The sequence below is a fragment of the Pteronotus mesoamericanus genome, unplaced genomic scaffold, assembly GCF_021234165.1.
Source record: "Pteronotus mesoamericanus isolate MK-2021 breed Mesoamerican mustached bat unplaced genomic scaffold, CSHL_Meso_final contig_58, whole genome shotgun sequence".
Taxonomy (NCBI): domain Eukaryota; kingdom Metazoa; phylum Chordata; class Mammalia; order Chiroptera; family Mormoopidae; genus Pteronotus; species Pteronotus mesoamericanus.
The window spans coordinates 4,792,676-4,803,948 of record NW_026555205.1 but is presented as its reverse complement, the minus strand read 5'-3'; the positions used below and the strand labels follow the sequence as shown (position 1 = coordinate 4,803,948).

The 11,273-nt window shown below is 38.1% G+C and overlaps 1 pseudogene; it reads left to right on the top strand.

The window, feature by feature from the left end:
- The first annotated feature begins 5,182 nt into the window (after nucleotides 1-5,182).
- Nucleotides 5,183-10,678, top strand: LOC129076213 (pachytene checkpoint protein 2 homolog; annotated as a pseudogene).
- Nucleotides 10,679-11,273: the final 595 nt, after the last annotated feature.

Here is an 11,273-nt window from a genome sequence, read left to right as displayed (position 1 = left end):
AAAATAAATAAATAAAATCAATTTGCATTTAAAAAAGAAAAAAGAAAGAAAGAAGGAACTCCTACTGTTCACTAGCACATGGATGGAACTGGAGAGCATTATACTAAGTGAAATAATTCAAGCGGTAAACGACAAATACTGTATGTTCTCACCTGTAAGTGGAACCTAATCAACAAAACAAAGAAGTGAGCAAAGTAGGACCAGAGACATGGAAATAAAAAACAAACTGGCAGTAACCAGCAGGATTGGGGTGGGGGAGGGAGATAACAGGGGAAAGATGGGGAAAGGCCATCAAAGAACAAGGACAAAGGACCCATGGACAAAGACAAGTGGTGGTGGGGAGGATTGAATGTGGGAGGTGTGGGTGGGGAGGGCAGGGAGAGTAATTGGAAGAAATGTGTATGACTGTAATCACAACAATAAAAACAGTAAGCACAACAACAAAACAATACAAAGTTAAAAATAATAAAAATTTTAAAGAAGAAACAATAAAATGTGTTAAAATTTTCCTCAAGTTTGACTCAGTTTTGATGGGTCTGTTCATAATAAAACAATAAATCTTGGATAGTTTCACTGCCAATATTGCACTAATGCAAGACTGGGATTTGACTTTTTTTTTTTTTTTTAAGACAGAGGAAAGGAGGAGAGAAACAGCAATGGCATTAGAGAAACATCATTTGGTTGCCTCTTGCACGCCCCAAACTGGGGACCTGGCTTGCAAACCAGGCATATGCCCTGACTGGGAATCCAACCAACAGCTTTTCAGTTCACAGGCCAGGGTTCAATCCACTGACCTACACCAGCCTGGGCTAGAATTTTACTTTCTTTCTATTAAAATAATAAATTGCAGAGGGATGGACACGTAGATCAATGGAACATAATGCAGAAGCCAAAAATAGATCTCCACTAATATGCCCAGTAATTTTTGACAAAGAAGAAAAAGCAATTAAATGGAAGGACAATAGCCTTTTCAATAAATGGTACTAAAGAGACTGGATAACCATTGACAAAACAATGAACCTTGATCTAAACTTTATATAAAAATGAAGTCAAAATGGATTATGAGCATAAATGTGAAATGTAAAACTACAAAACTTATTTTAAAATCATGGAACTAGATAGAACTGAGCAAAGTTCTTAAACTTGACACCAAATAGCACAATTGATAAAATTAGAAGTTGACAAACTACACCTCATCTAAAACAACAACTTTTCCTCTGTGAAAGATTCTGTTAACAAGATAAGGAAACCAATTTCAGTCTGTGGTAAAATATTTGCAATTACATATCCAATAAAGACCTGGCATGTAAAATATACTGGGCCCAGCAGAAGTAAGGCCTGCTTGAGGGTGGTAGGTAGAGTAATAATATGGATGTAATAAGTTATAGTTTTAATTTGAACATTTCACCTAAAATGTCACATGGTGTGCTTGAGTCTGATATTGTTATGTTACAGAATTACATGCTTATGATTTTATAATAAAACATTTTGTAATAAAAAAGGGACATTATTTGTGCTGGACCCTGTACTAAAAACCCAAAACTCAGCATTACAAAAAATGAACAATTCAATTAGAAAATGGACAAATGACATGAATATTTTACCCAAGGATACACAGATGACAAATAAATGCATGAAAAGCTGTTTGACATCATTAGCCTTTAGAGAAATGCAAACTAAAACTAAAATAATATATCACTACATACCTATCAGAATAATTAAAATAAAAAAAATACCGATAACACCAAATGCTGGTGAGGATGTAGAGAAAGTGAATCATTCATACAATGCTGGGAGGATTGTAAGATGGTACAACCACTCTGGAAAAATATTTTGGCAGTTCCTTTCAAATCTATAAATGGACTTAAGGTATGGTCCAGTAATTATACTCTTAACATTTATCCCAAAGTAATGAAGATTTATTTTTATGCAGGAACTTGTCCATGAATGTTCATATCATTTTTTTTTTTGTAATAATCAAACACTGTAAAATACTCAGATGCCCTTTATTGGGTGAATGGTTAAATATACAGTGGTACATCTATACCATGAAATGCTACTCAGCAGTAATGAAAGAATGAATTATTGATACATGTAACCATTTGTTTAAATCTCAAAGACATTTTCCTGAGTGAGGAAAAAGTCCATCTTAAATGCTCACATACTGCCTGATTCCATTTATGTACCATTCATGAAATAACAATTATAGAGATGGAGAAGAGGTTCATGGTCTCCAGAAATTAGAAATGGAAGGGAGGACATTGGTATGACATAAATGAATAAAATAAATGAGTCTTCTGGTGATGTTAGTTGAGTTTCTTGACTGTGGTGGTGTTACAGGAAAATAGACTCAGACACGGTTCAGGGAACAGAGTAAGCCTTTATTCACACGCGCGGGCTCAGAGGAGGCAGTCTCCAAATTCTGAGCCCCGAACTGGGGTTAGGCCGGGGTTTATAAGCCTTAGCGCTGGGCGGGAAAAGGATCGGAATGCCCTGGGCTGGGAGGGAGCGGGGAAGGAGATTGTAAAGGTCAGCCCTTCGTCTGAGGGCTTATCGCAGCTGGCGGCGGTTCCTGGGCTAAGCAAATTTACGGAAGCGAGAGCAGAGCTGGTTGATAGCATCGGGCTTTCTGGTTTGGGTTTTTCTTCCCCCTACAGTGGTAGTTATGCAAGGCTACACATGAGATAAAACAGCATGGAGCCACACACATGTGCATGTGTAACTGTTGAAATCAGAATATTCTCTGTAGATTGTACCAATATTAATTTTTTGGCTTTTTAATTGTACTATAATTGTGCAAGTTTTTAACATTGGGAAAATTGGGGGGTGAGGGAAGGGTACACAGAATTTCCTTTTATAGTTCTTCGCAATGTCCTGTGAATCTATAATTATTTCATATTTAAAAATAATTAAAGGTGATAAATTGGTCTTTAAGCTGTTGTCAAGGGATAATGTGATGTTATATTTATCTTCTATGTAATCTTGCTTATAATAGAGGTTTCATTTATCACAAGAATAATTTCATCTGCATTTTATTGTCTTTATCATATCCTTGAGTTTTTAAAAATATACCCAAACGTCAAAGAACAAAGGTGGAAGAACTAAGTTTGGCTTCTTCTATGGTTAATTGAGAATATTTTATCATTTTGATTAAATTGATAACCAAGTGTTGTTTTTCAGGTACCCATGTAAATATTTCAAAAACTGTACAATTTATGTAAAGGCAATGGAGACCTTGCCAATGCTTTCACTGTTCAATATGGTTTTTTTTCTCCTATGAAATGAACTAAATTTTTTTATTCTCACCCAAGGACAAGCTTATTGATTTTAGAGGTAAGGGAAAGGACAAAGAAAGAGAGGGAGAGAAACATTGATTTGAGAATAGAACATGGATTGGTTGCCTCTCGTAGGTGCTCTGACTGGGGACTGACCCCCAACCCAGCCATGTGCCCTTGTTACAGAACAAATGGACCCTTGCGGGGGTGGGGGTGGGGGTTGCCCAGATGCTATTACCGAAACAACACCCTCCTTCCTCAGGGTTTCTTGGTTGTGGGTCCTTTGCACGCCGCCCTTCGAATTATGGCACTGAATGGCAGTTTGGTGAAAAGGAAAGAAACTATTTATTCAAAAGTTATACAAGTTTGATTAATGGCTAAATTTCACCCTTAAACCTCAACAATCCTTTAAAACAATCACCAGCGCACACACAGTCCTGCCTGCGCCCCTTTGCCTAGTTAGGCCAGTCAGGCCAGTCAGGGTACTGTCCTTCATAAGAAAAAGAACAAAAGTCCGCGGCTTGGCTAGGCAGGCCTTTCGCGGGTCTCAGCACCATCTGCTGAGTCGCCGCGATCTCCAGCTCTTAATCCATAACCATGTGGCACTTTCTCAGGGCCCACTAGCAAGAGTCCTTTCTCCCTTCTTTCTTCCCGCGTGGTCTTCACACTATTCCCCAGGTGCCTGTGTCTCTTTGTCTCTCCTGCAGGCCCCTGTCTCTCATCCTCCCCTGTGTTACATTTGGTATTAAGTCTTTTAAACCTTCCTGATTAGCTTTGGTGATATGCAAAATAACCCTCTTTGCATATGAGGAATGACACTATCCCATTATTGACATGCAAAATGACTCTCAATGGCCCTGCTCAAGGCTCCCATCTCCCATGGCGGCCCGCCCTGGGGTGGGGAGAAAATATTTTTCTTGGACACCCCAATCTCTGGACCCCGTCACAAGTACCCTTTGGGGAGGCCCTGGATGTGCCCAGTTACACTTTGACTAGGGATCGAAAATGTGACCTTTTGGTTTATGGAATGATGCCCAACCCACTGAGCCACACAAGCCAGGGTGAACTTTGAATTTTTTTTAATTATTTGAATTACAGTTTACACTAGATATTATTTTGTATAGTTTTGGGAGTACAGGATAGTGGTTAGACAATCATATACTTTATGAAATGTTCTCCCTGATATTTCCAGTACCCAACTGAGACTATATGTAGTTATGACAGTACTATTGACTCTTATTTCCTATGCTGTACATGACATCTTACAATCAGAGGAAACATTGATCAAACTCATGAAATAGTTCTGCACTGTCTTAATATTATAATATTATTGATGACTAAAATAAACTATAGTCTCTCAGTCTCATTTTTATCAGATTTCTGCTTCCTGATGCATGCTTGAAGTGTCTGCTGTAAGATAGTGGCTGTAATTTGTGTCTCCAACAAAGGATGTTGAGTCTCCTGCATAGAATTATATCAGGTACTCTGAACTATGAGGGTGCATTTATTAAAGCTGGGGACAGTAAAACAAGGAAGGGATTAGCATAGAAGAAGAAACAGGAGAGCCTAAGCACGGCGGTCTTGGCTCTCTGAGAATGATAGAGGAAAGAAATGAGCATTGGCAGGGCTGTTTTAGCTCACTAGAAGTCAGAGAAAAGAGGGCCTTGGGGAAAGGTTCAGGGGTGTTGCACAGGATGAACTGCCACTGTCCATTGCTGCTCTGGTAACAAGGCTTGTGGGGTCCCCCAGAGTTTAGGAGATGGATATCTGTGGGAAAAGAAGTGGGGGCGGGCAAGAGGAAAGGCACGGACATGCTCCCAGGAGGCCTAGGGAGAGTGCACTGGGTCCTCTACCCTAGAAGCTTTTAAGAGTGGAGAGTTTAAGGGAGGTCCCAGGGGAGGATCTCCATGGAGTATTCATCAGCTTTCCAGGTGTGTCCTCTCAGGTTCGTGGGGGTCATTATTTAATGCAACTGGTCCCCAGGTCAGCTGTGGGGTCACTTATCTGCTTTTCTGGGCCTGGAGCTGACAAACAACTGAGGCCTAGATGTTATCTTCAGGGAGGAAAGGCCAGGAGCGGAGAGGTTACCCTGGGGGCGAGGTCCTTATCTTCCAAGTTTTGCCCCCTGCTAGGCAGCCAGGCACCTGGGGCCTTTCATCATAGTGACCGTCTGCACCTTACTGCAAATTGCTCAGCCAGTTTGTTCAGCTGTCTCAGTTTCCCTACTCCATTTGCCAAGGAATTTTTCTAGCTTCTTATTAGCCTCAGTTTTAATAATTTCATGTTTTCATTGGCTATTTGTATGTCTTCTTTGGAGAAATGTCTATTCAGATCTTTTGCCCAATTTTTTATTTGTAGTTTTATTATTGAATTGTAAGGATTCTTTATTCTAGATTAAGTCCCTTAACATTTACATGATTTGCAAATATTTTCTCCCATTCTGTGGGTTGTCTTTTCACTTTCTTGATGGTATCCTTTGAAATGCAAATTTTTATTTTGATGAAATCCAATTTATTTATTTTTTTGTCATTATTGCTGGGGTTTTCGGTATCTTATATGAGAAAGTTTGTTTAACCAAAGGTTAAAAATATTTTCTCCTAGAATTTCTATAGCTTTAGTTTTTACATTTAAGTCTATGATCCGGTTTTTACTTTTTGTTTGTAGTGTAAGGAAAGGGTCTAAATTAATTTTGGCATGGTATGAATATTGAATCCATGCAGAATCATTTGTTGCAAGGACCATCGTCTTCCTATTGAATTTCTAAGAGCCTTGGTGAAAAATCATTTGATCACAAACATAAGAGTTTATTTCTGGACTCCTAATTCTGTTCCATTGATTTACATGCCTGTCCTTATGCAAATAACACACAGTCTGAATGACTGTACCTTTATTACGTTTTGAAATAGGGTAGTGTAAATCCTCCAACTTTGTATTACTTTTCAAATTTATTTTGGCTATTCTAGTAGCTTTGCATTTCCATATAAATATTATGATCACCTAGTCAATTTGGGGAAACTTGCAATCTTAACAATATTGAGGCCTCTAATCCATTAACAAGGAACGTCTCTCCCAATTATTCAGATATTTTAAAATTTATCTTGTCCCTGGCAGGATAATTCAGTTATTATTTTATTCTTTTTGGTGTTATTAATAATGTTTATTCTAATTGCACTTTTCAATTGTTCATTGTCAGTGTATAGAAATAAAATTAATTTTTATATATGGATCTTGTTTCTTATAACCTTACTAAATTTATTTATTAATTTTAGTAATTGTGCATGTGTGAATTCCTTAGGATTTTCTAAATATCATGTCATCTGCAAATTAAAACAGTTTTTACTCCTTTTTCAATCAGAATGACTTTAAAATATTTTTGTTAGATATGACAAAACCACTGCCAGCTACGTACTCAATGGGCAAAAATTAAAAGCATTTCCCTTAAGATCAGGAACAAGAAAGGGATGTCTGTTTTTACCTCTCTTATTCAACATAACACTGGAAGTCCTAGCTACAGCAATCAGACAGGAAGAAATAAAAGGCATCCAAACAGGAGAGGAAGAAGTAAAACTGTCTTTATTTGCAGATGACATGATACTGTACATACAGAACCACAGTGAATCCACCAAGAAAATACTAGAACTGACAGATGAATTCAGCAAAGTAGCAGAATACAAAATTAATAGCCAGAAATCAGTCACATTTTTACATGCCAATAACAAACTAACAGAAAAGGAAATTAAGAAAACAATCCCATTCACAATTGCTTCTAAAAGAATAAAATACCTAGGAATAAACCTAACCAAGGATGTAAAAGACCTGTACTCTGAAAATTCTAAGACATTGAAGAAAGACATTGAAGAAGATACAAAAAGGTGGAAACACATACCGTGTTCATGGATAGGAAGAATTAACATCACTAAAATGTCCATACTACCCAAAGCAATCTATGGATTCAATGCAATTCTTATTAAGATTCCTATGACTTATTTCACAGAACTAGAACAAATATTTCAAAAATTTATATGGCACCACAAAAGGCCCCACATAGCAACATCAATCTTGAGAAAGAAAAACGAAGTTGGAGGAATCATGCTACCTAATATCAAACTATACTCTAAGGCCATAGTGATCAAAACAGCATGGTACTGGTGTAAAAACAAACATATAGGTCAATGAAACAGAATAGAAAGCCCAGAAATAAGGCACATATTTTTAGTCAATTAATATGTGACAGAAGAAGCAAGTGCTTACAATAGTCTAATGATAATTTATTCATTAACTGGTGTTGGGAAAATTGGACAGATACACACAGAAAGATGAAACAAAACCACCTTCTTATACCACACACAAGAATAAATTCAAAATGGATTAATCACTCAAACATTAGGCCCAAAACCATAAAAATACTAGAAGAAAATATAGGCAGTAAAATCTCGGACATAGCTCATAGCAATATTTTATCAGATATATCTCCCCAGGCAAGGGAAACAAAAGAAAAAAATAGACAAATGGGACTATATCAAGCTAAAATGTTTTTGCACAACAAAGGAAAATATCAACAAAATAAAAAGACTACTCACAGAACGGGAGAATATATTGGCCAATACATCTGATAAGGAGTTAATATCCAAAATTTATAAAGAGCTTACAAAACTCAACACCAAAAAAAAAAAAATTAAAAAATGAGCAATGGAGTCGAATAGACAATTCTCCATGGAGGACATGCAGATGGCCAGTAGACATATGAAAAGGTGCTCAAAACCAATAATCATCAGGGAAATGCAGATTAAAATCACAATGAGTTATCATCTCACATTTGTCAGAATGGCTATCATCAATAAATTTAAAACAAACAAACAAACAAACAAGCCCTGGCTGGTGTGGCTCAGTGGATTGAGCACCAGCTTAGGAACCAAAGGATTACTGGTTTGATTCCCATTTCAGGGGACATGCCTGGGTTGCGGGCCAGGTCCCCAGTAGGAGTGCGCATGAGGCAACCACACATTGATGTTTCCTCTCCCACTCTTTTTCCTTCCTTTCCCCTTTCTCTAAAAATAAATAAGTAAAAATCTTTTAAAATTTTAAAAAGTAATAAACTAAAGCTGTCATGCTTTTAAAAAAATAAACCAGTGCTGGGAAGGATATGGAGAAAGGGGGACCCTTCTGCACTGTTGGTGGTAATGTAGGCTGGTGGAGCCACTGTGGAAAGCAGTATGGAGATACCTCAAAATATTAAAAATGGATCTGCCTTTTGACCCAGCTTCTGGGAATATATCTGAAAGAACTTAAGATTCTAGTTTGAAAGAACTTAAGCGCCCCCATGTACACTGCAGCATTAATTACAATCACTAAGGTATGGAAGCAGCCCAAGCGTCCATCAATAGATGAGTGGATAAAACAACTATGAAACATTTATACAATGGACTACTACTTGGCCATGAAAAAGAAAAAAGTTTACCCTTTGCTACAGTATGGATGGACTTGGAGAACATTATGCTAGGTGAAATAAGACAGACAGAGAAAGACAAATACATGATTTTACTCAGATATGGAATCTAATGAACAAACTGAACTAACAAGCAAAATAGAGACAGAGAGCAGGATGACAACTGGGGGAGGGTAGGATGTAGACAGATTGAGCAAAAAGGAAAAAGGACTCATGAACATGGACAACAGTGTGGTGACTGCAGGGGAAGGGGCTATAAGGAGACTAAATGGTAATGGGAAAAATACAATAAAAGTAAATAAATACATTATTAAAAAATAAATAAATAAAAAATATTTATGTTGTTGTTCTTGCACTGGCTAGAATCTCCAGTATAATGTTGAATAGAAGTGATGACAGTGGACACTCTTATGTCTGATCTTATAGGTAACATATTCAAGCTTTCATGATTATATATAATATAAGCTAAAGGTTTATCATAGTAATTTTTTTTCAGGTTAGGAAAGTCCCCTTATAATCCTAGTTTGTTGAGTGTTTTCATTATGACAAGGTGTTAAGATTTGTCAAAAAAAGTTTTCTGTATCTATTGGGATAATTATGAAGTTTTTGTCCTTTATTATATTAATATGGTGAATTTAATTGTTTTTTAAAAATATTACACCAACTTGCATTTCTGGAACAAATCCCACCTTGTCATGTTTTCTAATACTTTTTATATGTTGCTGAATTTAGTACACAAATACTTTTTAAGATTTCTTTCATGTGATTCATGAGGGATATCCATCTGTAGTTTTCTTCTGATGTCTTTTGTATCAGAGTGATACTGGCCTCATAGAAGGAGCTGGGAAGCATTATCGCTTCCTTTAATTTTTTCCTCTTCTTTTTTTGTTTCTTTTTTTTTCTTTTTTGCCTTCTGTGCTTTTGAAAGTGTCCCACAGCCCATTGATTTGAGTGTGTGCACTATTGCAATTCATATCTTCCACCTGAATGAAGATGGCCCCACCAGTGAATATTTGGGAGAAGAGACAGAAAACATAATTGCAACAAATCATTGGGTTCTACCCACAGCTGAATTCCATGGGCTGTGGGACAACCTGATATATGATGTGGAAATCAAATCTCATCTCCTCTATTATGTGATGACAGCATTACTGTTTTCAGACAGTAACGGAGGGCAACAGCAATCTTATCACTTGGAACTGGGTGGCACCGCTTCCTTGTCCTCTGGGAATTGGAAAAACATCCCTGTGTAGAACCCTGGCACAGAAATTATCCATTTGGCTTTCCAGCAGGTACCAGTATGGGCAATTAATTGAAATAAACAGCCACAGTCTCTTTTCTAAGTGATTTTCAGAAAGTGGCAAGCTAGTAACTAAGATGTTCCAGAAGATCCAGGATCTAACTGATGACAAAGACACTCTGGTGTTCATGCCGATTGACTAGGTGGAGAGCCTCACAGCTGCCCTTAATGCCTGCAGGGCAGGCACTGAGCCTTCAGATGCCGTCGTCGTGTGGTCAATGCTGTCTTGACCCAATTGATCAAATTAAAAGGCACTTCAATGTGATGATTCTGTCCACTTCCAATATCACAGAGAGGATCAACATGGCCTTCGTGGACAGGGTAGACATCAGGCAGTATATTGGGCCACCTTCTGCGGCAGCCATCTTCAAAATCTACCTCTGCTCTTTGGAAGAATTGATGAAGTGTCAGATCATATATCCTCGCCTGCAGCTGCTGACCTTCCGGGAGCTGGAGATGATTGGCTTCATTGAAAACAACGTGTTAAAGTTCAGCCTCCTTTTGAATGAAATTTCAAGGAAGAGCGAAGGCCTTAGCGGCCACATCCTAACAAAACTCCCTTTTCTTGGTCATACGCTGTACATTCAGGCCCTCACCGTCACCATCGAGGGCTTCCTGCAGGTCCTGTCCCTGGCAGTGGGCCAGCAGTTTGAATAGAGAAAAAAATCTTTCCTCTTGCATCTGATCTGGGCTCCCCTACTTGTGTTTTCCAAGTCATGAACACAAGCAGTGAGGTCACTTCCTCAGACATCTTTGTACAACATGGCAGAGACCTGCAGAACCAAGCGTTGTTAAAAGGAGTGTGCTGCATTTACATATTTTTAATGCATATTAGAAGGCAAATGGCTTGTCATTTCAATGTTTTAAAGAGTGATATACTTCAAGTTCTGTTGGCTCTTTGTAAAGAACTGTCTAGATGTGTTTATTTCATCCTGCCTGCAGTTGATGGGACACAAAGTGTTGACAAGATTTGTTTAAAAATGATGATTAATATCGGTTAGGGAAACAAGAGAAATTACATCGTCATAAATAAAAATGTGGTCATAGCATCAAAAATGTACACATTGCCCTGGCTGGTGTGGCTCAGTAGATTGAGTGCCGGCCTGCAAACCAGAGGGTTGCTGGTTCCATTCTGGTCAGGGCACATGCTTGGGTTACGGGCCAGGTCCCCAAAAGGGGGCCCTCGAGAAACGACCATACATGATGTTTTTTTCCCTCTCTTTCTCCCTCCCTTACCCTCTCTCTAAAAATA